The sequence below is a fragment of the Pleurodeles waltl genome, chromosome 11 (genome assembly GCF_031143425.1).
Source record: "Pleurodeles waltl isolate 20211129_DDA chromosome 11, aPleWal1.hap1.20221129, whole genome shotgun sequence".
In the NCBI taxonomy this organism is placed as follows: domain Eukaryota; kingdom Metazoa; phylum Chordata; class Amphibia; order Caudata; family Salamandridae; genus Pleurodeles; species Pleurodeles waltl.
Window position 1 is genome coordinate 841927222 of NC_090450.1, and position 27424 is coordinate 841954645.

Sequence of the window (27424 nt, forward strand, 5' to 3'; positions counted from 1 at the left end):
ATGACGTGAAGGCAGCACTCATTTTCTGCATCATGTAGGGTTTCCAATTTCAGTCTAGCTATAGCGTCAACATATGTAGCTATGATGTTAGTACATCCATACTTCACTGGCAATTGTGACCTGTTGAGTACTGATTGCCACATTAATGTTTTGCTTGTCTGACACAAAGGCGGCACTAAATTACATTCAGCAACAAGCAACCTGTAAGTGTGCAAAACATGAGCTGCCTGACTGCTAGTATTTGTCATCCTTCGCATAGTGCATCAATTACCCTGTATGTTTCCTCACCATTACACACAGTCAGCTACTTATCTGGCAGATTGTGTACCAATCATCTCATGTCACTACACAGCTTTTAATTGTGCACATTTACATGATCTGTACTCACCAACATGGCCACCAATCATGATTCCCAGGTGGTCCAGCAGATCTTGCTCCCTGGAGGTCAGGTCAGCCCAGCGGTGCTTCAGTTGGTGCTCATTGCGTTTTGCTCCCATACAGATGCATCAAGTGATGGAGCACCTTCCCCCACCGGACCTGTATCACCCTACCCCCGGCCTCCAGCATCAGTGGGAGGAAATGGCACACCAGCCATATGAACCCCCCCCCAATTCCTCCACACCCATCCTGGAAAGACGTGGCCTACCAGACATTTAGGCACAGAAAAGGGGAAAATGTAGTGGTAAAAAAAGAAGAAAGGGGAAAATGGGGAAAGTTGGAGTAAGGAAATACAAAGTCAACTTAACAAATAGAAGAGCCCAACTATCCCCTATATTACAGTACCCACAACAGACTCCCACAGACAATAAATACAACTCTGGACTAGACAAATGTAGACAACACAGACTCAGACAGTATTCTACAACAATATATTAATGACAAAACAACAAGTAAGATGGCACTCTGGACACAAAAGCACAAAATCACAGGACAACACTCTGCACACAGCCACACAGTCTAGAATAATCACAGACTGCAAAGTGAAAGTGAAAGTACACCCACTGTACAGAATCTGTAAACAGGATATCCTATTACATCGCATCCTACATAATATGGCCACCGCTTTTTTCAATTATGCGTCATATTTTCACGCATACAGCTTGTGCGTCATATTTTTTGACGCACAGGAGTGCAAATAATGCTAAATCAAAATATTTTTAATAATTGGTAAATATGATTTGTTTGTGGCATAATTTATAATTCGAGAGGTGAAAATTAAACCGCACCCAAATATTATTTACCAATTATAAAAAATATTTTGACTCAGCATTATTTGCACTCCTGTGCGACAAAAAATATGACGCACAAGCTGTATGCGTGAAAATATGACGCATAATGACAAATATGTATTTTATATGTCCAAATGAGTCATGAAATTCTCCTTTACCAAACGGTGCTAAATGATAAATACTGGGGTTAACTAAAGCAAATGTGCCTTACAGGATGTATGGAAGGTATTCACAGTGCAATAGTAATGATTGGCCAAAATGGAGATTACTCATAATTGCCCACACATGTAGGGAAATGCTGTTTGCGACTTTCCAAATATGAAAGAGCTGACAGGATGTCTTTATTAGCTAATTTGTGAGCACATGTATCAAGCTATTCCAAATTGCAAAATGGCCATTTAGGTAATGCAATTGACGCCTAAACAATTTTTGGGGGTAACCATGTGCTAATTACGAGTTAATGTAGCAAAAATATGTTTCACTATAGACATGTAGCGCACACATGCCCCTTAAGCATGTGTGTGCTTCACATGTCCGTAAAAAGTTTTTCATTGGGGTGCAGCAGAGGGGGACTTAGGCCCCCAGCACCCTGGGATTTGCTGTTCCTGACTTGCAAATAAATCAACGGTTTTACCAATTTCAGTAATGCTAAACCATTGGCAGCAGGCCCATAGATGCAAATTGAGTATGATTCTCATTTTTGCAAATCTCTAATACCATTAGCCCATTTGAAGTTTGCCCTATTACTTCTTTAGAGAATTGTGACATGCCATTTAGCATTGATTTATTAGGAAATTCTCAAAGTTCCTTATGTCATAATTGCAAATAGGTTTTTGATGTATGTGGCCCTTTATGCATTACCTGGTTTAGTGGCATGTTTCAATCTTCATGCTAGGTTACAATTGGGATACTACTGTGATAAGCTGCTTGCAAACTTGATTGGATGGTACATGTACATGTGTGTGGTCCAATGTTGATCCTGTGTCAACGTCCAGGTCTCATCATGAGTTAGTGGCAGCTAATCGTGTATCTAATGAGTATCCTTTGGAGATAAATGTGAGTAAAGTCATTGAGGACATGGTAAACTACACGTGGATGGTCCCACCCTGTCACTGAAGACGTGTAATGAGACTTTCAACTGGGCAACCTTGGTGTGTGTCATTGCAACATTTGTACTCAAGTTGGCCTCTGTGGATGGAAATGCATCTGGGAACATCATAGCCTCTGTGCAGAATAATATGGCTGGTATTCACCACACACGAGCCATCTCTATTATTTGGACAATGTTACTCAGTGTGTGAACTGTCAGGGTCCTCAAATGTGTCGACTTTTCATGGACATTATCTGAGGTTGCTGGTTCTGCTGGAGGCCACGTACACCATCAAAGGCTATGGGCCAGGTACACTGTCACACTTTGTAGTTTAGGCATTAATGAGGCCCAGACAACGGATGGGCCATGATTTAGCTATTCAAGGGCACTGTAGCAAATATGATACCAATAAAAGTCAGATGATGCAACACAATGTATTTGAGTATACATTGATGAGGTATATGACAAATTAGCGTCTGAGGAAAGAGAGGTTTTGAACAGCAAGTGTGGTCCATATGTGGCCACCGGGTATCTTTAGGGTGACCCACAGACAGATGCCAGTCAGGCTGACAGGATGCAGGGTCAATCAGGATCCAGCTCTTTCAGAATTGACATGATCAGTGGTCTGACTAAGACTGGTCAGAGGGAGCAGTAGACAGTTGACATGTCAAACTTTGTATGTCCTGTGTTCTTCTGAAGGTGACACATGAACCCAGATACAGTGTTACTCGGCAACATTAGTAGCAATGCTTAACGATGTAATTGTCAAAATAACTACATCTATGCTGTAGGAGGCATCAGCAGGGACAGTGCATGTAAATTTGGGTGGTGTGCATGGAGGTGATTACTGATGTGGCCTCCATCAGTGTCTCACAAGTCCTGTCGGATGAGAATTGCTTTCAAATAGCCTACAGTACCTTTCACACTGGAAGCAAATTACAGGTGATACCAGGCCTTAAAAACTCCAAGCCAGTGTATTATTTGAGCTGACTTCCATGCAGTCAGATAGTACAATGACAATGGTATACCATAGGAAAGGGTGTGGCACACTGGATGACTCTTGTTAGTGTGTGTGTGTGTAGATGAGGGAATATCAGGGTACACATATTTGTATTCCAGGGACCTCTTCAGACAGGTGGGGTGTGACCAGGTGCTTGGGTGTGTCATGTTTTTAGAAAAGGGCTGACATGTAGATGGGATGTGATGTGCTGGATGCTTGTCATATGTGTGGCACTTGTGCTGTGTATGTTCTGCTTATGTGTAACTCTAGTGACAGATAGTCTTTGCAAAGATTGTATGTAGTTGGAATTACTGCTGCCAAGGGTCTGGTCATACATTCTTATTCCTGATGCAAAAGCATGTCAACTGCCTGATGTATGAGGCCTGTTTTCCCCTAGTTGAGTGATGGTGTTTTAGTTGTGTGCCATATGCCGCGATGAAACATGTTTCCAACATGTATGTGTGTAATAGGTGTGGTCCTCAGCTATTGCCCTTCAAAGGTGAACTGTACAGTATGTTGGTCATTTACATTGTGTGTGTATGTGACCGTTGTATGATAGCCATCACATTTGTAGTGGTATTTTCTGTGTCCTGATTGTTATATCATCAATGCTCCATGAGGCGACACTCTTCTCCTGATATTTAGAACTAAAGGTGTGCAGAAATGATTAGTCAGACCATGATGTGGTGTTTCTTATCAGTGTTTATTTACAATAGTTCATTAAGTGGTGATGGTGATAATATTAAAAAAAAAAAATGTTCACAATGTGTTGGCGCCTGCGCACTCCAGCAGCCGTGTTTGGTTGTTCCCCCTCGTGTTGCAGGGCAGCATCCTCCTCTTCCTCGTCTTCAGGCATGTATGGGTCTGGTTCCAGGAGGGGAATGTTCCTTTTGATGCAAATGTTGTGCAGGATGGAACATGTTAGTATGATCTTACAGACCATCTCGGGGGAATATAGTAGGCTACCTCCAGTGATGTCGAGGCAGCGGAACCTTGACTTGAGGATGCCGAAGGTCCGCTCGACAATGCTGCGTGTTCTCTTATGGGCGTCCTTGTATGCACGCTCTGCAGCTGTACTCGGGTTGCCAAATGGTGTCATTATCCATGGCTGGATGCCATACCCCTGATCAGCTGCAAGAGAAAAAGAATGGGATCATGTTGATGTAGCTGGCACTATTGAATAGACCTTTAATGGCAGTAGTTGTCTTGTGTTGTCTGTGACTCTTTTGTGTACTGATGTGACATCCTATACTTGTAGGCTATACCATCTGCATTGTGTTGTTTCCTTGGCTGTGCAAGTGTTTGTCTGCTAACCGTTTGTCATCAGTATGTTTTGGGATTTTCAGTACAGTGTGCCCTCCCTAGCATTGTGACTTGTGATACAGGTGTCCGTGTGTCTTCACTTACAATTTGCAAGGTAACATTTCGGCAACCACACTCATTAATGTCTTCACATTAGGCTGTACAGTAATTTCCAATGTGTGACAGGTTCAATGGTGACTTAAGAAACATGGCTAGTGATGTCAGGACCTCGGTGTGTTCCTGTTGACATGTTGCTGTTGTGGTGTATGTGTTGTGTGTCCTAGAGGGTTGCTGTGCAGTGTGTATATATGTAGGTAATTGTACTTACCAACAAGAAGTCCATTGCCATACCGTCCATCCTGGAATTGTTGGTTGATGGTGCAGTGACGGAAGATGTATGAGTCATGTACACTCCCAGGATATTTAGCCACGATGTTGGTGAACAGTCCTTGGTGATCGACAATGGCCTGCACGTTGATAGAATGTGTGTGCTTCGTGTTGCGGTAGAGGTGTTCAGTTGCAGCAGGTGGCACAAGGCGTACATGTGTGCAGTCGATTGCACCAAGGATGTGTGGGAAGCCACTGATTGTGTAGAACCCCTGTTTTGTCTCCTGCTGCTTCTGCAGTGTGTTAGGGAAGCAGATGTGGCGGGGTGTCAGTCCAATGATGGCATCCAGTACTTTGGGCAGAAATGCGGAGAATTATGGTTGTGATATTCCACCAACCAGGGCACCAGTTGTTTGAAAAGAGCCACTTGCCAGCATGTGAAGTACGGCAAGCAGCTTTGTTTCTGTTGGTATGGTGTGAGGTGTCACCAAAGTGGGGGCCAACTGCTGTTCGATATTTCGCAGCAGCTGCTGAATGGCCTGCCAGTTCAACCGGTACCTCTGTATGATGTTGTGTTCCCTGAGGCCCTGAAGGGTTGTTCTTGGGCGGAATATCCTCTCCTGCCTTCTGCGCTGCCTTTGGGGTCCCTGCTGGTGTTGTTGTAGCTGCTGTTGTTGTTGCTGGGCTCTGCGTCTGCGTGCACGCTGGATTAGAATCACCTCCATGTCTCCCTGTTGCTGCTCTGCTGCTCTGCTGTTTGTTCTGTGTGTTCTGATTAAATACAGGTGTGTTTGCCCCATTTTAATGCCTGCCCTGACCCAGGCGTTAATTTTTGACGCAAATCGGGCTGTGCATCATTTTCTGGCTCCGCCTCCCGGCCGTGCGTCATTTTTGCCCGAAAGCATAAATACGACGCATGGCCATTTAAGCCATTTTTTGGACGGGAACGCCTACCTTGCATATCATTAACGCAGGGCGGGTTGCCGCATACAAAAAATGACGCACACGTCAGAATTCTGTCGTCCGCGAGCTCGGGCGTCAAAGTTTAAATACGGGGCAACGTTTGCGCTGATTGTGCATCAAAAATTTTGACGCACAATCGGCGCAAACGGAGTATAAATATGCCCCTTGGTATTTTGACTTGCAAATTGCGAGTCACAATACCAAATGGCCATACATTTGACCCCAAATTTAAAGTAGTTTGGTTGCCATCTGAGTCCAGAGTCTTCAAGATGAGCAGAAATGCATAAAGGAGACACCTCAGTTTTGCCTTTATTTAATGTATATTCCTAAACCTAGGACAAGTTGTTTATGATGTTGGTGATGTTCAACATCTTCAGCGAAGATTAGGATTTTGTCTGCATACGCTGCAGTTTTAAAGGATCTGGAGACAAATCGAAAGCCTTTGATATCTGGGGAGGTGTATGTTAGCATGAGCAGTAGTTTAGTGGTGAGTAAGAAAGGGAGGGGAGATAGAGGGCATCCCTGCCTAGTGCCTTAGTGTAAATCAAAGGTGTATATTTCTCTTTTATCCTAATATGCGATCTAGGATTGGCATAAAGTGCCAATGTCATGCTAACAAATGATTCACCAATGTCATGGGCTTCCAGGATTGCATGAAGAAAAGGACAGTAGACGTTATCAAAGGCTTTTTTCTGCGTCAAGTGCAATCACCACAGCGGGTAGGGAAGAATGTCTAGCATACTCTATTATGTGATAGATGGAACAAATGTTATCCCTAGCTAACCTGCTTTTACCAAAGCCGGATTGAGAGTTGTGGATTAGTCTAAGGATGAATGATTCCATTCTTTTAGCTAAGAATAGAGAATATTTTTTCCTCCATATTTAGTACAGAAATGGGGTGATAGTTTTGGGATCTTAGTGATTTTTGTCCTTTTTGGGGAGTAGTAGTTCCGCCACGGTGCCAGAGATTCCACCTTGCTAGCTGAAATGGTCTAATGTATTTTTTAGATTTACAGTAATGGAATGTTGGAATGCTATATGAAATATAATGGGAAATCCATCAGGTTCACATGTTTTCCCAGATCGGATGGAATTTATAGCTTTCAAGACTTCAGCAGTTTGGAGCAGCTTGTTCCCGCCTGAGAGTTTGGGGATATTTAGTGAGCAGAGGAATGCATAACATTCCGATTTCTCACAGGGAGCCTTTGGAGTACAGAGTTTAGCATATAATTCTTTAAAGACGTCAGGGATGTCCTTAGTTTTGCATTTCTAGGAGCCATTTGTATCTTGAATGTGTGAGATGTTATTCAAAGATTTATTTTTATTTAAGAGTGGCTGCTAGGGCTTTGCCAACTCTGTTAAGGAATAAGAGTTGTTTGGATTCTCGTGCATGAACCAAAAGGTAGGCTATTTTACTTACAATAGAGTTGTGTTTATATTTCTATTGTTTGATCTCATTAAGTATATCATCAGTGTCTGAATGCGGATTCCTTGTTTTTAATTTCAAAACCTAACTTATATAGGGTCTCTTTAATTTCACATTTCCTCACAAGGACCTTACAAATATGGTCTCTCATTGCACTCTTAAACACACCCACCACAGGTGAGGACATAGAGTGTACATTTTCTTTGAAGGAGATATCAATCTAATTTTTAGGTCCATTATGTCCGTGGCTTACCAAGGATTTCTTCATTCAGATACCATATTTTGTTTTTACCTTTACTGGGCATGTCCAGGACAAAATTAGAGATTACTGCATGATAAGAGATCAAAATAGGGTGGGTTAGGCCAAAGAGGTGGCCTAGAGTATGGAAGGGAGAAGAAGGTAAAGTCATTGCTAGTTAGGTTGTGGATTCTTCATAAAACTGTCAGTCTATATGTATTGCAGAAGTTAATCATTTGTTTATGAGCTTTGGGAATTCTAGACCTGAATGCTGAGTGGTGATCTAGCATGGGGTTGATTGGGAGATTAATATCTCCACCCAGTATCAATTTGGAGTCAGGCGGGATGTCTGTCAGCTTCTTATTAAGGGAACACCAGGTTGTCTGCATTATGGGTGTATATATTCATTACATATAGATCTTGTTCTCCAGCATTAAGTCTAGCAAGAAGTGATCTACCAGGGGTGTGAGGTTCGGTGGCTATCAGCGATAGATGGTGTAAGAAAGTCCTTCTTTTTGCCCTGGTCACCCCTTCACATTTTGGACAGGAACTGGTGGTTACCGACTCTTGGCTGTGCCCCGGGTACTGCTTACCAGTCCCAGGGCCAGTGCTCTGTGTAAAGTGGATATGCAAATTAGGCTAATTATAATTGGCAAAATTAACCTACCTAAAAGTCCCTACTATATGGTAGGGCATGGAGGTTTAGAGACCCCAGCATAGGTAGTGCCCCCATAGGTGCACTGCTGAGGTGCCCAGTGTCATTTTAAAGGCAGGCCTGCCTTGCTGGCTACTTTTAAATTAAAGTTACATGCAAATTCGACTTTGGAATTAAAAGTAGTTCTAAAGTCTTAAACTACCTTATTTTTACATATAAGTCACCCCTAAGGTGTCATGTAACTATAAGCAGGGACCTTATAAAAATAGTTTTATAAGCCCTGGTGAGGTAAAAGAGCCACATTCGTTTTTCCCTCATTGTATTGAATGGCCTCCATAGGCTAGAATGGGGAGACTTTATTTTAATTATAAAAATCCCCTTAAGTAACATATACTACAAGTTTGGTATCAACTTAATTGTTATAATAAATCACATAACTTCCAGTTGTTGGATTTAATATAACTTGTTCAGGTAAAGAGTTTTAAACTTTACCTGAAAAGTTGCCAACTTGAGCTCTGCACTGTTTTTGCTGCTTTGCTCTGATTGGCCAGCCTCTGGCAGCCTGGCCAGGCTGCCTTGATGAGGTGTGAAATGGCCTGGCTCAACACAAAGAGATGTGCCTGGGGGCGGAGATCTCCCCTCAGCAGATGGGGAAGCAGGAAGGTGGGAGGGCTGCCAAACTGGTCTTCTGAGGCAGGGACGGACATTCGGAGAAACCCAGCAACACCCTCACATCCTGCAAACCCAGACAATTAGGTGCCCCCTTGATTAGATTAGGAGAGGGCAGGAGATGAGTGTGTTTAGGAATTTAAGCTACACCTGTGGGTGTGCTCAGCCAGATGTAATCACAAAAAATCACATTCAGCCATGATGGATTTTTGAGGAATGTTGCTCCCTGGGATTGATTTTTGCCACACTTACCAGGAAGTGGTCATCACAGGGGTAAGGGCCCTGCACCTGATTGGAGAAGCAGGACCCCCAGTTTTTCACCCAGGAGCAAGTATAAAACTGGCAGACCTGCACCCACACCTCATATCTCTATCAGATTCCAACAAAGAAGAACAACAGAAGAAGAAGAACTGCCCTGCTGGACCCCTGGCCTGCACCTGGACACTGCACTCTGGAGGACTGCACCAGCTGCACACTTGGGCTTCACCAGAAGAAGGACTTTGCCTGGCGTCCACTGGTTCAAGGAGGAGAGTTTGTGCCAGGTGCATTCTGGGAGTTGTAGTCCGCACCCTCAAGAAGCATCTCAGAGCTTCTGGAACCTTGGGGTGAACTGTGGACCACAAAAGACCCTTAAAAGAACATCTGGAAGAAGATCCAGAAGTTTGGAGAAGTTTGGAGAACTTTTGGAAAAAAGCTCCATAGAGGGACCGACCAGCCACAGCAACTCTGGCAGGCTTGCCTCAACCTAGACCCGGCCTGACTTACAGGTTCGTCCCGGTGAAGAAAATCTCCAAAAAGTGACTAAGTCCGAACGTAGGAAGTGTATCCGAAGAGGGCTCCAAGAATGTAGGATCAAGATTCAGGTTTGCCCCGGTCGAAGGATTTTCACCTTTGAAAAACGACTAAGTCCGAAGGTAAAAATCTCCACCAAGGGCTCCCGCGACACGTATCCAAGGAAGAGTTCCAGGAGGTCAGATTGGACTGGCAGGTTCGTCCCGCTGAAGAAATTCTCCAGAAAAATGACTAAGTCCTAAGGTAAACTTTTGACCGAGGCCTCCCGCGGGCTGTAGCCGAGCTGGGCTCCATCGTGGTTGGCCTTAAACTTTAACTTTGCCCCGGTCGAGGTGCGACCAGATTGGCGCTTTTTTTTTCTCTGCACTAGAAAGCATTAATTCTTTAAAAATTCATATCTCCAGTTCCCCCAATCCGATTTTATTAGTTTGGTGTAATTTTAAAGATAAAAATATTTCCTATTTTTATAAATTGATTTTGGATTTTTAAACTGTTTTCTGTGTTTTATTTAATTACTGTTTTGTGGTATTTGAATGCTTTACGCTTTGTCTCCTAAGTTAAGCTTTGTCGCTCGTTGCCAAGCTACCAAGGGTTGAGCTAGGCTTAATTTACTGAGATGCAACTGGACCTAAGTGGAGGTTAGGGGCCTATTGCTAAGTGTAGGTACTTACCTGCCATTACCAATAACCCATTTTCCAACATTTTTGGTGCTGAGTGGTGGGATCCTGTACTTTTGTTCAGTATCACGTTACAGTTTTAAGTAAAGCAAATTAAAAATCCTTTAAATTGTCCTAGTGCAAACATTGTTTTTAATTTTTAATTTGGATTAATTTCAATTATTGAATTTTTGTGATTTTTCTAAATTCTTGTTTCCAATTTTTTGCAAAAAGTTTTTGTTGACACAAAACTAGGGAACCATGGCGCTTGATCTGGCTAGCTTATCCACACTTACAGTAGTCCAGCTTAGAGGGTTGTGTACTTTAAGGGGGTTGCCTGCAACCACTGACCTCAGGAAGCATGTCCTGATTAAATCCCTGACAGCATGGGCTGAGGCCCAAGAAGTAGGCCCAGAGGAAGCTCCAGAGGAAGAAGCAAGGGAGGATGCTAGCTCCACCCACTCAGGGGAGGGAGGTCATCTGAGCCTAGGTGAGGAGGAGGAAGACTGGTTCTCACTGCACACAGTCACTAGGGAGATACCCAAAGCTAGTTGGGGGAAGAGGGTCCCTTCAGGAGGAGAGAACCTGTCCCTCAGGGAAAGACAGCTGGAGGCCCAGCTAGCATTTGTAGCTTTGGAGGCACAGAAGCTTGTCCTAGAAGAGAAAAGGTGAGCAAGGGAAGAGAAAAGAGATGGTGGCAGCGACAGAGAAGCTGAGGTGTCCATGGATGTTTTTTTTTGCCCCAGTTAACCAAGGGGGTAGTTCCTGCCTATGTAGAGGGGGATGACATAGATAAGTGGCTGGGGGCCTTTGAGAGGCCCCTCCAGATGAGGAGAGTTAAGCCTCAGTACTGGAGTTCACTTCTTTTGGAGTTGGTCCCCAACTCTGGGAGGGATAGGCTCCTAACCTTGAAGGGGGAGGAGGCAGATTCATACCGCAGTATGAAGAGATGCTTAACTAAAATGTTTGGTCTGACCCCAGAGCAGTATAGGCTCAAGGGTAGGGACACTCACAAGACAAGTACCCAGTCCTGGGTGGACTTTGTAGACATCTCAGTTAAAGCACTGGAGGGCTGGATACAGGGCAACAAGGTAAGTACCTTTGAGGGGCTTTACAATTTGATTATGAGTGAGCACCTTCTAACCAATTGTTCCCAAGAGAAGCTACGCCAGTTTCTAGTTGACTCTAATTTGACCAACCCCAGAGAGCTTGGGGAGGCAGCAGATGACTGATTAAGAACTAGGGTTAACCAGAAACCCCTAGGGGTGATCAGAAAAAGGGAGGACATAGTGCTTCACACGGGAAGAACCAAGGGAAAGATGATAAAAAGCCCAAGGAGTCCTCACAAGAGTCCCCAAAAATTTCTCAGGGTGGGGGAGCCCTGAGCCATTACACTTCTAAGGGGAAAGTGTATCAAGGAAAGCATTATGATCCAGTTAAGGCAGGAAAGTTTCAGGAGCTTGCTAAGGCCGGCAAGTGCTTTGAGTGTCATCAACCTAGACACAAAAGAGGAGATGCTATCTGCTCCAAGAAGCCCCCCACTGGTGGGCAATCGCAGGGGATTGCTGGTGTAGGGATGGGGGTGGAAGGTGGCCCAGGGCTGGGATCAGGGTATACCGAGGTCACCTTAGTATCCGTGGGTGGGTTGGACATTGCATCTATGGCCACCTTACCTCCCAGCATGGAGAGGTATAGGGAAAGGCCTAAAGTCAATGGGACTGAGGGGGAAGCTCTGAGCGATACAGGGGCCAGTGTGACAATGGCCACAGAGAAGCTGGATTCTCCAGAGCAGGTCTTACTTGGTGTCTTCCACCAAGTAACTTATGCAGATAGCCGAACCAAACTCCATACCATGGCCATGGTGAGCCTGGAATAGGGATGTGTGACTAGCCCTAAGAATGTAGCTGTACCTCCTGCCCTCCCAGTAGAGTGTCTGCTGGGAAATGATCTGGAAGCATCTGACTGGTCAGAGGTGGAAAAAAGGGTCCATGCACAGATGCTGGACCGCCCTGAATGGGTGGGTGCTGTGACCAGGTCACAGGCAGCACAACAGGGAAGTGCTGGACACTTGGAACGTGGAACAATGGGCCAAGCCTCCAAGAAAAAGAGAAAGGGCACTGTGTCTGGCTTGCCAGCCACAACAAGTAGAGAGAGTCAGGAGGAATCCAAACCTGAGGGGGAGGATCTGACCTCTGGGGGAGGGCCACTTTCCCTGCAAGCTCTGCCTGACTTGGCAGAACTCCAAGGGGCAGGCGGGCCCACCAGAGAAGAATTGTGCCAGGGACAAAGAGAATGTCCCACTCTTGAGGGCCTAAGGCAGACTGCTGCCAAGCAAGGACAAGGGGATACCAGTGGAACCCACAAGGTTTTCTGGGAGGATGGAGTTCTCTACACCAAGGCAAGGGACCCCAAACCAGGGGCCACCAGGAGAGTGGTGGTCCCCCAGAAGTATAGAGAATTCCTCCTCACTTTAAGCCATGATATTCCTTTAACTGGACATTTGGGACAGATCAAGACCTGGAACAAGCTGGTCAACCATTTTTATTGGTCCTAAATGTCAGAAAACATCAGGGAGTTTTGCAGCTCCTGTGTTACCTGCCAGGCGAGTGGCAAGGCAGGGGACAAGCCAAAGGCTCCCTTGATACCACTGCTAGTGGTTGGGACTCCCTTTGAGAGGGTAGGGATTGACATTGTTGGTCCCCTAGACCCACCAACTGCCTCGGACAACAGGTACGTTTTAGTGGTTGTGGACCATGCCACCAGGTACCCTGAGGCAATACCCCTCAGAACAGTCATTGCTCCCACAGTGACTAGGGTCCTACTTGGTGTGTTCAGCAGAGTGGGATTCCCAAAGGAGGTGGTCTCAGATAGGGGCACACATTTTATGTCTGCCTATCTGAAAGCCATGTGGGATGAGTGTGGTGTTACTTATAAGTTCACCAACTCTATCATCCACAGACCAATGGACTTGTGGAAAGATTTAATAAGACCCAGAAGGGCATGATCATGGGTTTGTCTGAAAAACTCAGGAGGAGATGGGATGTTCTCCTCCCATGCCTGCTGTTTGCCTACAGAGAGGTGCTACAGAAAGGGGTTGGATTCAGCCCCTTTGAATTACTGTTTAGGCACCCTGTAAGAGGCCCATTGTGCTTGGTGAGAGAATCTTGGAAGAAGCCTCTCAAAGAATCCGAGGAGAATGTGCTAGATTATGTGCTGGGCCTACGGTCATGCACGGCTGAGTACATGAAGAAGGCAAGCAGGAACTTGGAGGCCAGCCAAGAGCTCATGAAGCTCTGGCATGACCAGAAGGCTACCATGCCTGAGTACCACCCAGGTCAGCTGGTATGGGTTTTGGAGCTTATGGCTCCTAGGGCCCTTCAGGCCAAGTGGACCGGGCCCTATCCAATTGTGGAGAAAAAGGGGGAGGTAACCTACCTGGTGGATCTTGGCACCCCCTGGAATCCTCATAGGATCCTGCGTGTCAACAGACTGAAACCCCACAAGGACAGGGCAGACATGACCATGCTGATGGTCACTGATGAAGGGAGAAGGAGGAGATTGAACCTCTGCCAGACCTCCTGTCCTCAAATGAAAAAGATGAGTCAGTGGAGGGAGTGGTACTCTATCCCAAGTTGACAGACCAGCAACAAAAAGACTGCAGGAAAGTTTTGGAGCAGTTTGCTGGTCTGTTCTCCTTGACCCCTGGACTCACCAATTGGTGTGTCCATGAGGTTGACACCGGTGACAGCTTTTGCCTTTTGTAAGAACTTCTCCAATGCACTGGAAAGGTTGGAGCTGGATTGCAGCCAGGTCCTGGAACTTTCTCCATTGCATTTGAGAGTGATTTTGAAGAAAGTAACGTGGGCTTTGAGCTTCCGCCTAGACTTGGAGAGCTGTGAAAAAATAAAAGTTATTTTGTGAATAGAGTCAATACTCTATTAATACAAAATCACAACTTTACTTCACTTGGAATATCCCTCACAGTGTTAGACGCTTTTGGACACTGCTTCACCAGGAATTGCTTCCTTTGAACACACTACTGACAAAATGGCACGGAACAGCAAAACAGAGTAACTTCTGTCTGGGGGAATCTCAAGACCTAGTCCACGTATTAGTTGTCTGTCCATCTCGTGCTTTATTTTGGCATAAATGTCTAAAACCTATCTGTCTCCAGCTCTCTCTGGTGTCAGTGCCTGAGTTCCTCCGTGCCCTGTATGATCATCCTAACGAAAGATTCTGTTTTAAAATATTTAAATTTTTTCAAATGTTTTTTAAACTTATTTTAAGAGCACTCGCCGAATGGCAAGTCGGTTGGCAAGGTCTATTAACATGATTATTGCTTCAACTCGCTTGTAATAATATTATTATGGTGGGGCTGAGAAAGCAAGGCCCCTCACAATATAACGCAAAAAGAAGACTTGAGTTTGGCCCATGAAAATGCTGTTTTTTGCTCATGTATTTATCAGCAATATTATGTTTCGAGAGGTTCTGTTTTAAGTCAGTCAGTGCTGGAAATCTTTTTTTTGGTATTCCTCCCTCTTACATACTGTCCTCTACTTATACTTTGCCACCCTACATCTTTCATCTATATATAACGGGGATTGTTTTTAAAGTCTTAATATTTTCGTATTTTATGTTATTTTAATTGCACTGAGGTGAGCATCCACATTTTTTCTTTCTTTTTTCTCCTTTCACTTTTCGCACTCTTCACATGAGTTTTGAGCATGTAATTACAAGGTTGGAAAACATTGCGGAGCATTTTGATACAAATTTTATTGTATACATTTTTTTTTTTATCCAATCTGATTTTAGGTGTAAATAGCAATAGAGACTAACGCTTGGTTATAGTGTGCTTTTTTTTTATGTGGACCTCAGTTGAGTTCCAAATCATAAATAAAATAAAATTGAATTGAATTGACAGCTTACCTGTCAAAAACAAGCTGTACAGGCTGTCTGACCAGGTCAAGGCCAATATCAAAGCTGAAGTGGCTAAGATGTTGGAGCTCAAGGTAATTGAGCCCTTTGACAGTCCTTGCTCAAGTCCAGTGGTACTGGTACCCACGCCTAATTCCCAAGGTGGGAAGCAGGAATTGGGATTCTGCGGGGACTACAGAGGTCTTGTTGTGTAGCTATTTTAGTTATATCTCCATGCACGTTAGTTTAATACACCAGGCCGCTGTGCACCTTGACCTAGATATCTTTTATTCAGCTTTGCATTGTTATTTTTACAATCACCAGTTTTACGGTCTTGTTTTAATTTCTTCTATCTAACCGTTTTGCTTAGTTCAGCATTGTGTTCTCAAACAACACAATCTTGATCACTCTGTGCTTCAGTCAAGGCTACAGTCTGGTACATTGCTGGTAAATGTGGTAAAAGTTTAGTCTCCAACATTCGTAGAAAATACACATCCTTAAGTAGGGACATTTTCTTAGAACATCTGCTGTGTTAATTATAAAAACACTTTCTAGTCCCATTACACATCAAGAGGGAGATTACAGCCAGGGAACCACAACTGTATGCTGAATGGTTCGCTGCAGATGCTGACGCAGATTACAGGCTTTTGCTCAGGTATGAGGGTTGATGTACTCCCAAGGAAACCTGAAAGGCAGGTTTAGAGCTTAACATGCCGTGATCAAAATATGATTTAGATAGGAAATAGTCAATCGATTCTAGTTGCAATATGATAGCATTATTCTTATGCTTCACTCTCATCGTCACCATTTTAATAATGTTGTGTTGTGTCGTTCTGGTTATTGCAGCTCACGCTTTGCTATCCAAAATGCAGTCATTTTATTAAACCAATCTTTAAAACTTATTCTGCTTTTATTGTCATCTATATATGAGACTGAATTGTGAATGAGAGAGCGGGATGCGACCTGAGTGACCACGACTTCCCTGAGAAGTACGATATGTCATGCGCTCGGCTGCCCAATCATCCCTACCATTCGGGAGAGATGAGGCACTGCTAGTTAGCCGGAGCAAAGCTCGGATTTGGAGTGACAGGTGACCCCCCCCCTGGGGGTCAGACTCAGTCCCCCACACTGTGGACGATCTTGCTGCTCAAAATCCAGTAGTCTCATTAGAATAATGAGAGCCTACTCGACAGTCTAAATGCAGTCAGTAGGACTGATGCTCACCCCATACCTAGAGCTGATGAGCTCATTGATAGGTTGGGGCTGCCAAATTACTGAGCACATTTGATCTGACTTCTGGATACTGACAGATTGCCTTAAGTCCAGGAGCTAAGGAGAGGTCAACATTCTCCACACCAGAGGGTCACTTTCAGTTCAAGGTGATGCCCTTTGGCTGAAAAATGCTCCTGTCACCTTCCAACGGTTTGTGAACCTGTCTGGGTTGGAATCTTTCAGTGCAGCTTATCTGGATGATATAGCTGTATTTAGTTCCACCTGGGAGGACCACCTGGTCCACCTGAAGAAAGTGATCCAGGCCCTGCTTCAAGCAGGCCTGACTACCAAGGCAAGCAAGTGCCAGATAGGGCCGAGTTCAGTTGTGTACCTGGGCAACCTTTTGGTGGAGTCCATGTACAACCTCTCCAGCCCAAGATCCAGCCTATCCTGGATGGGGATGCTCCTAAAACTCAGACTCAGGTCAGGGCCTTTCGTGGCATGACTGGGTACTACAGGAGGTTTGTTCAGAATTATGGGATCATAGTGGCCCCTCTAAATGAGATTACCTCCAAGAAACAGCCCAAGAAGGTCATTTGTACCCCAGAGTGTCAGAAAGCTTTTGACACTCTAAAGCAGGCTATGTGTTCAACACCAGTGCTACTGACCCCTGACTATATCAAGGAGTTTATAGTGCAAACAGATGCTTCAGATGAAGGGATTGGGGTAGTGTTACCACATGTTAATGAAGAGGGCCAAGATCAGCTAGTTGCCTTTATCAGCATGTGACTACTCCCCAGGGAGAAAAGATGGACTGCCATTGAGAGGAAGGCCTTTGCTGTGGTCTGGTCCCTGAAGAAGTGGAGGCCATACCTGGTTGGCACTCACTTCCATGTACAAACTGGCCACAGACCTCTCAGATGGTTGATGCAAATGAGGGGGGAGAACCCAAAACTGTTAAGGTGGTCCATTTCCCTACAGGGAATGGACTTCACAATGGAGCACATACCCGGGACTGCCCAGGCCACTGCAAATGGTCTTTCCAGGTTTTTCCACTTAGCTGATGAGGACTACCAGGGTGTAGTATAGTACCCATCACCTTTTATCTGGGGGGGGGGCAGTGTAGGAAAATCCTCCTTTTTGCCCTGGTTACCCCTAAACGTTTTGGACAGGTACTGGTGGTTACTGACTCTTGGCTGTGCCCTGGGTACTACTTACCAGTCCCAGGACCAGTGCTCTGTGTAAAGTGGATATGCAAATTAGGCTAATTATAATTGGCAAAATTAACCTACCTATAAGTCCCTAGTGTATGGTAGGGCATAGAGGTTTAGGGGCCCCAGCATAGGGAGTGCCCCCATAGGTACACTGCTGAGGTGCCCAGTGTCACTTTAAAGGCAGGCCTGCCTTGCTGGCTGCTTTTAAATTCAAGTTACATGTAAATTTGACTTTGGAATTAAAAGTAGTTCCAAAGTCTCAGACTACCTTATTTTTACATATAAGTCACCAGTAAGATGTGCCCAAAGTGCTCCTAGGGCTGGGTGCTATGTAACTATAAGCAGAGACCTTATATAAATTGTTTATGAACCCTGCTGAGGGAAAATAGCCAAATTTGTTTTTCCCTCACTGTAGTGAATGAGCTCCGTAGGCTAAAATGGGGAGACTTTATTTTAATTAATAAAGTCCCAATAGGAGCTAGATAGTTCAAGTTTGGTATCAAAATGATTGTGTAAGTAAATGTAACAACTTGCCATTGTTGAATTTATTTTAACTAGTTCAGGGAAAGAGTTTTAGAACTCTACCTGAAAGTTGCCAACTTCAGCTGTGTAGTGCCTTTCTCTGATTGGCCAGCCTCTGGCAGCCTGGCCAGCCTGCCCTGATGAGGTTTGAAGGGGCCAGGGCTGAGACAAATAATGTGCCTGGGGGAGGCAATCTGCCTCAGTAGATGGTGAAAAAGGATGGAGGAAGAGCAGTCAAACTGGTCTTCAAAGAGGGAAGGACATTTTGAGAAGCTCAAGACCTCACCCATTTCCTGCAAACCCAGGCAACCAGGTGCCCTCTTGATTAGATTACGAAAGGGGCGTGTTAAGGATTTTTAATCACACCAGTTGGTAGACTCAGCCAGACCTAACCTCCAAAATTCAGTTTAAACCATTTTGAATATTTAAAGAATGTTGATTTTTGCCTCACCTCCCAGAAAGTGGTCATCCAAGAGGAGGGTGGCCTGTCTGTAATTGGACAGTCACCCCTCACCCAGATTTTCACCTCAGAAGCAAGGATCAATTTGGCAGAGCTGCACCCACAATTCGGATCCTTACAAGGAACAACATTAGAAGGAGAAGAATTGCCCTGCTGGGCGCCTGACCTGGACACTGCACTCTGAAGGGCTGCACCAGCTGCACACTTGGGTTTCACCACAAAAAGGACTTTGCCTGGCTTCAACTGGTTCAAGAAGGGACTCTCTGCTTGCTGCAAATTGAAAATGGCTAACCAGAGTCCCTTGTATCAAATCCTGAAGGAAGGAACTAACCAGCTGACCACTGTCCAGTGGTCATTTTGGAGTTTGGAGTTTGAGCCAGATGCATTCTGGGAGTTGGAGTCCTGCCCCTCAAGGAGCAATTCAGAGCTTCTAGAACATTGGGGTGAGTTGTGGACTCCTAATGGCCCTTCATAGCCCATCTGGAAGAAGGTCCAGAAGTTTCGAGAAGATTAGAGAACTTTTGGTGAAAAAGCTCCGTAAAGGGTCCGATGAGTCAAGCTGGCTTACCTCAACTGTGACCTGGCCTGACTTGCAGGTTCGTCCCGCTATAAAGCTCCAGAGTCCCAGATTTCCAGGATTTCACTGGTGGCTCCTGGAAAGGTGAACCGACAACCTTGCATCGAAATCGGCTTGCTGTAGAGGATCGAGCACTGTAGGAAAAAGCTCCAAAGAAGTGACAAAGTCTGAACATAAAAAGTTGACTGGGACTTCCCATGCAGCATATCCGAGGAGGGCTTCAGGGATCCCAGATCACCATTCAGCAACAGCCTGGATGAATATTTCCATCCTGAAAAATTGACTAACTCCGAACATAGAATTCTTCACTGAGGTCTCCTTCGAGGCGTTTCAGAAGAGGGCTCCAGGGAGGTCCGATCAGATTGCTGACTTTTTCCCACTGAAGAAAATCTTCAAGAAAAAGACTAAGGCCCTCGTAACGACCGTGGCGGTCAGTGATAATGTGGCGGTAATACCGCCAACAGACTGGCGGTAACTACCAACAAATTTTGACCATGGCGGAAAGTTCTCTGAAAGACATCCAATGTATCACACCGACTGCCAGGGTGGAAAAAACAGGCACCCCAGTGGTAGCCACCTACAGCCAGGGGGAAGTCAAAGTTCCGCCCACCATATTATGACAACACAATCCACAACCTTTTCTGGGGCGGTACCAATGACATCAAAAGCCTGGCGGAAACAGAGCTCAGAAGTGAAAGGACTCACCTTTGGAGACACAGGGAAGAGTGCAAGGCCACAGTCTCTCAAGTGGGTGTCTTGCCCACTGGTTCTGTAGGGGGCAACATGCCCATTGCTCTTCGTCCTGGGGAGTGCAAGGCCACAGTTTCGAGAGTGGGTGTCTTGCCTACTAGTTCTGGAGTGGACATGCCGCACAGCAGCCCATGGATGCAGGATTACATGTCGTCCACTGGCGGTGATGGCTGCATTGTGTTGGTGGTGGTGGGAGGCTTTGGCACATCCTCTGCACCCTCAGATGGATGCACTGTGGTGGTGCTGCTGGTGGGGTGTGGCTCCTGCACATCCCCTGCACCCTCAGATGGATACACTGTGGTGCTGCTGCTGGTGGGCGGAAGCTCCTGCACATCCCCTGTACCCTTGGATGGATGCACTGTGGCGGTGCTGCTTGTGGGGGGGCTCCAGAACATCCTATGCACCCTCGGATGGATGAACAACCATGCTTGGTGGTGGTGTTGAAGTAAGCCTCAGCCAGGCCTACTAGTGCAAGGGGTTCACCCTTCTCTGCACAAAGTCCTCAGACCATATAGGAAGAAGTTGGCACAGAAACTGAAATAGAAGACAAAGTTTATTAAACCTCATGAGGTGGTACTACAGTTCAAACAGCACCCTTCGGTAATGTTTGAAGTAGCACACTGAACTGAGAGAGCATGGTCCTTTTATACCCACGCAGGGGCTAAAAGGAGGTGGTACAATTATAGAAGCAAGACTTACATACATGTAAGGTCATATGGAAATGCACAGTCGACAGGTAGGAGGGGCTAAAAGTTTTCAAGGACTAACAGCTGCAGACCTTACTGGGCATGTGCGAAAGTGGGAAATGCTAAATATAACTTGTCACTAGGCAGATTTTCAAGAGTAGTTAACAGAAAGGTAGGACAGAGCACATAGTGAGCACATGGCAGCATGTGGCAGGGAGAATGGCTGCCATGAATACAAAATGGATTCCGCAAAATGTTCACAATAGTTGCTAAATACAAGATGTCTTCTGCTAATGCTTAATCTAAGCGCTGGTAAACTACAACAGTGGGGGCTCCATCACAGCTGCTGGCCTAGGCTCCGTGACCCTCTTGCCAGCAGGTGCAGGCTCCTTGGTACTCCTTCCTGCTGGTGCAGGCCCCTTGCCATTTCTGGTGGCAGGTGCAGGCTCCTTGGTCTTCCTGTCTGCTGGTGCAGACTCCTTGCCCTTTCTGGTGGCAGGCTCCTTGCTCTTCCTGCCTGCTGGTACAGGCTCCGTGCCCTTTCTGGTGGCAGGTGCAGGCACCATGCCCTTCATGCCTGCTGGTGCACACTCCTTCCCCTTTCAGCAGGCTGGTTGTAGTACCGACACAATAAGTAAATGAGCTTCTCCTCCAACAGCCGGGTACTGAAAGTGGGATTTATTTCTTCTTCTTTAAGTTGAGCAAGCAACAAGAGCCACGGCTACAGTAGTCACCAGATGAGAGGTTCAGAATAACTGCCTCTCACCAGGAAAACAAAAGCAAACATTCCAACAGAATGTAGAACGGAACTGCATCAGAAAGAGAGTACTTCCCGATGTAATCATAATCCACACTGCATTAAAGACACACACTACATCATCTCCCTTAAGAAAATTAACTAAGATCATAGTCTAACAATTTTACAGGCAGTTTGGAGACCCTTTTTGTGGCAACAGAACTCTGTGGAAAATGACAAGAAGAGTTGTCAACATTTACATAATTGTTATTAAAAATGTTCTCTGGTACTACAGACGATCCAGGACCTGGTACATTAGGAAACTTATTTGACATGGGAACTGTACACTGTTCAATACTCCCTTGCTTCTCTGTTTCGAAAATTATAGAATCATCCTTGGGTATAACACATGTTCTGTTGTAGATCTCGTTCAGTGCATCGGAAATCCTACTCTTATTCCACCAACTCTTATCTGTCAGCAAAACAGCACTATTGGAGACCCGCTCAATCCCAAAAGGAGAGGAAAACTGAGACATCCCTTTACTGACCTTTTAAGGTTTTTTGATGAGCACCCATTGTCCTACAACAAAACGTTTCTCATGTACATGTTTATGAGAATAAAAATATTGTTTCTGTTGAGCTTGCTTTAGCCGCACTCTTTTCTGGACAGACAGTTGAAGATATTCAGGACATCTATGTGCACGCTTTAACCAATTGGGAAAAACCCTTGACACACATTTCCTTCCCCTCAATACCTCAAAAGGAGACAGACCCGTAGTGGAGTGAGGAGTAGAGTGATAGGCATTAACTTTGTTTCTCAAAAAACTCAACACATCTGTGGCAGAAGAAAGAGCAGATTGAATGCCCTCTTTGAGAAAGTGGTTTACTCTTTCAACTAAACCATTTGCTGAAGGACTGCACAAGGCTATTTGCAGATGTCTAATATCATGTTTAGTGAGAAAATATCTAATTTCACCAGAAACAAAGTGAGTACCATTATCCATAATTATTTCTTTAGGGATCCATTCAATAGAAAAAACATTCTCAAGGAATTGAATAACAGATCTGGTATTTGGTGCCTCTACAAAAGCATAGGAAATCCATTTAGAAACTTAGTCAACAAGAACAATTAAGAACTTATTATTGGAGGAGAGTAGACTGAATGGACCCTTGAAGTCCAAAGCTACTTTCTTCCATGGTTGATCAGGGAATGGTACAGGAAAAAGGGGCTTCTCAGTTGTTTTCCAGTGTTTATCAGAAACAATGCACTGTGGGCACAAATTAATGAAAGAGGAAACTTGGCTGTTAAAATCAGGCCACCAATAGAGTTCTTTGATTTTCCTGCACCTAGTAGTAATCCCTAAGTGGCCCTTATGTGCCAAAGCGATCAATTTGTTTCTTAAACCAGAAGGTGGAAACAAAACATCCCCCTCTAATGTAGATGCCATTTTCACATGATATCTCTGTTGAAATCTGAGCAAAAGGTTTTAAAACAGCTTCAACACTACGAATAGGTGGCCACCCTTTTTGCATGAATGCCATAACCTTCAATAACACGTCCTCTTGAGATGTGTCTTCTAGACATTCTTTTTCAGAAATAGCACCCTGGAGCTCTGACACTGCATCAGTGGTAGCAACAACACATTCATTATCTTCATCTATCCATAAGCCTCTGAAAAACACTAGCTGCTGAGGCAAGACCAAAAGGTAACCTCAGATACTTGTATGCCCCAAAAGGTGTGATGAAAGTAGTAAGATCTTGCAACTCACCATTCAAAGAGATCTGATGGTAAGCAGCATGCAAATCAATATCATAAACATATTTTGATTCTCCTACATTAGCTAACATCTCATGTATCCAGGGTAAAAAATGGCAATCAACAATAATGTTATTATTGAGAAAATTGAGGTCTACACACAAATGAGGTTCTTCTGATTTTTTCCTAGCTAGGACAATGGGAGAGACCCATTCTGATGACTCAGTGGGAGTTATAATATCTCCTTGTTCCAAATTTCCAAGCAATGTCTTCAAATCTTCCCTAACACTGATGGGAACTAGCCTGACCTTGTGCGAAATGGGCTTGGCATTTGGTTTCAACTTGATTTTGTGCTGGAAACCCAAAACAGTACCGATCTCAGAACTGAGAATGTTTGGAAATTTGGAAATAATAGCATGCAAAACATCAGAATGCATTTCCAATGAATGCACCAGTAGTTCACCCATCACAATCAGATCAACTTACCCAGGTCTGAGATGAATACCTAACTTGGCCAAGTCCATCCAACCAACAATGTTTCTCCCATTAACAGCTACGTAGATTTTGGTCCCTGTGCTACTGCCAAGAATTTGTAAACATGCAATATAACCAAGCTATTCAATTTCTTTATCGCCAAATGCCTTGGGATTGATATCAGGATTTTCCAATTTAAAGGTAGTCGGCCAAAGAGAGTGAAAAGTACTGTCAGCTAAAATTGTGATAGGAGCCTGAGTCAGCCATGATTGAAAGCGATCCACCATCAATCAGAGCTAGACACATAGGTCCCTTAATGTTAACATGAGACTAATCACTATCAATAGTAAGAATTACATCAGCAAATCTGTCCGAACAATTTTGAACTTGTGAATTTTAGACATCTATAGAGTCTTGAGAAGAGCCAACATCAATATTGTGCATCCTAACATTTGTGTTTGAAAGTTGCGATTTACAAACTGCTTGAAAATGTCCAACTTTTCTGCACCTCACACATTTCTGGCCTATCGGTGAACATGAAGAATAGTTACCCATGTGGTTGCGTGAGCCACATCTGTAACAAATAGTTTTTTTATTTTCCTTCACATGGCTAACAGCTGCAATAGCATAGTTGCCGTCTGTAATACAAGAAACAGGTGAGAGACCCTCTTCGCTATTAAGAGCTTGAGTGGAAACAATGGATCTCTCAATACTTTTGGCAACGTCAAGACTTCAGAAAGAGAAGGATTCCTGCAAGTAAATAACCTTTCTTGCATTTTTTTTAGAAAAGCAGTTGAAGACAAACTTATCTCTGATATATGTCAACAGAAATTTCCAAATTTGCATTGTGCTGCTAAAATACGCAAAGCTGCAATATATTCCTCCACCGTCTCATCACTAGATTGTTTGCATTTGAAGAAGCTGTGTCTCTCTAACAACATACTAGATTCCTCAGCAAATTGTTTCTTTAACCTCTCAATGGCCTCAGTCTAGACATTCCAGATAGTGTCCGCGCTGGGAGTAGGTATTTGAGGAAGATTGTCAAAAACATTTTGCCCTGCTACTCCTAGATGATAAAATAGTAATGAAAACTTCCTGGGAGGATCATACGAAAGCCCACCTATGGCTGACAAATAGTTTTCAAATATACTCATCCAACATTTCCATTGTATTTCAGGTTTGCCTGGTCTTGACAGAAAAGGAGGATTAATAATATTTTGTGGTGTTGCCCACAATAGTAGAAAGAAGAGGCAAATTGTAAAAGAAAACAAAAATAAAATAGGAATTGCCGGTTTCAAAAAGCATCTTTTTTTTATTTTGACAAAAGATGTATAATGAACATGAGACTTAGAAGCAAATTCGTATAATAAAATTAAAAATGTCAAAAAGGCACACTTTAACCATAATAAACGATGAAAACGAAGACCTTCGATTTCTGTTGGGATACATGGAAGTATCCCAATCTTCCAAGATGGTGTCTAAACATTGATCGATGTGAGAACGCCTGTTTCTGGAGCGGATAGAGCTTTCTTGAAACGAGCGGCAGGAGAAATGTGCTGTGCGCGTGAGACCAAGTGCGCGACAGGATGACAGCATGAGCAAGAGCGTGGTATTAAACAAATAAAGACTTGAAAACAAGCCCGCACCACGCGCCTGAAGTAATCGGCCATCCGATGTGGCAGCAAAACGCCTGTGGCTCTTTTGAAAGAGCGACGCCACGGTCCAATCACTGTTTACCCAACTCCTGGTACCAAAAAGTAGTACAGGCGCAATAAGTAAATGAGCTTCTTCTCCAAGCGGCGGTTATTGAAAGTGAGGTATATTTCTTCTTCTTTAAGTTGAGCAAACAACAAGAGCCACAGCTACAGTAGTCACCTGATGAGAGGTTCCGAATAATTGCCTCTCACCAGGAAAACATAAGCCAACATTCCAATAGAATGTGGAATGGGACTAGATCAGGAAGAGAGAACTTCCCGATGCAATCACATTCCACATGGCATTAAAGACACACACTACACTGGTGCAGGGTCCTTCCCCTTCAGAAAATGTGGCCTGGATTCCTTTCCACCACGAGTGGTTGTGGATGGAACTAGGCCCATGGACTGTGTGGCTGACGTGCTGGGCTGGGTTCATGACATTGGGTTTGGGACATTGTGGTGGGAAGAGGGAGAAAAATAGGAGTGGAGGATGAGGGAGTGGTTGTTGGAGGTGTTTGTCTGCTGTATTTGGGTGAAGGTGCATGGACTGTATGCTGTTGTGAGGTGGATGGCTGTTAGGTGTCCAAGTGCTTGCGTTTGTGTACTTTAGGAGTGGGGGACAGATACAATGGGAGAGGACACAGAGGATGTGTGCATGGATGTTGTGGAGGTGCCTGGCAGTTAGGTGTGTGTTCTGCTTGGTGTGATGATGATGCTGGTAGTGGATGATGATGTAGTGCATGCAGGTGTGAGTGTTGACGTAACTAGGTGGGAGATGGAGAAGGAGGAAGAGGGGGAGACAGTGGAAATAGTGTATGTTGTTGTGTCTGCAACTGGATGGTGTTTGTGTGAGTGCCTGTGGGATGAAGTGTGGTGCTTGTGTTTGCCTCTGACGCTCTTGGGTGTTGTCTTGTGTGCATGCCCGTCTGCCTGTGTGCTTGGGATGGGGTGGGGTTGAGGAGAATGGGACTGGGAAGTGGAAGTTGGAGGGAGGATGGTAATAACAGGGACAATGGCTGCCATCAGAGAGGAGGCCAGATCCTGGATCGATCTCTGTTGGGCCACCAATAGATTGTTGCATCTAGGCTGCCAGCCCCTGGATGGCATTCACAATAGTTGACTGCCCTACAGAGATGGATCTCAGGAGGTCAATAGCCTCCTCACTCAGGGAAGCAGGGCTAACTGGGGCAGGGCCTGAGGTGCCTGGGGCAAAGGCGATGCCCACCCTCCTGGGTGAGCGGGCAAGGGCAGCTCGCTCAGGGGCTGCTGGGAGGGCGGTGCTGGTATGGGGGTGGCGGCTGTACCTGTAGCTGGGGTGGTCACAGAAGTGTCCGCCCCCACCAGGGAGCTTCCATCGGAGGAGGTATCTGTGTCTGAAGTGTCCCCTCCAGTCTCCGCTGTGTTGCTCCCCTCCCACTCCGTCCCACTGGTCCCCTTACCACCAGTAGACTCTGACTCCTGGGTCCTGTGGGATGCAGCTCCCTCTGTCGCTGGTGCCTCTGCTCCTCAGCCAGATTATGCTAATGCACATAAGGACAGGATGACAAAATTAGAAAAGGGGGGAGAGGGACAAAGGATACACTGGGTCAATGGCTGCACCAACACCACCGTTGGCGTACACAGTACCCTCCCACACAGGGAACAGGCCTACGCAATATGCATTGCACCACCACTGATATTGCTAGCAACCAAGGCATAAGGATGGGCACACACCGCCAACTGCAGCACACCTGGGACCCACGCAGCCCTGGTCAATAGTGTATGCCTATGAACTAGGTAGCAGGATTATCCCTTCAGAACCCTAGCCACCAGGGAACCTATGCTGCAATGTCAGGCCTGGCCTAGGGGCACCCACTGACACACATCCACCACCAAGATACCACCCTACCATGCATAAGTTGTAATGATGGGCACTGTACTCATCAACTTGTGGCTGCTGTGATGCCCTCAAGCACCCATCCAGCTCTGTAAAGGCCACCACCAGTAAGCGGGCCATCGGGGGTCATGGTTCGATGGGCACCACTTCCTCATTGGGAGGCCATCCCTAGCTGGGTCCCGCCATCTTCCATTCCCAGCGT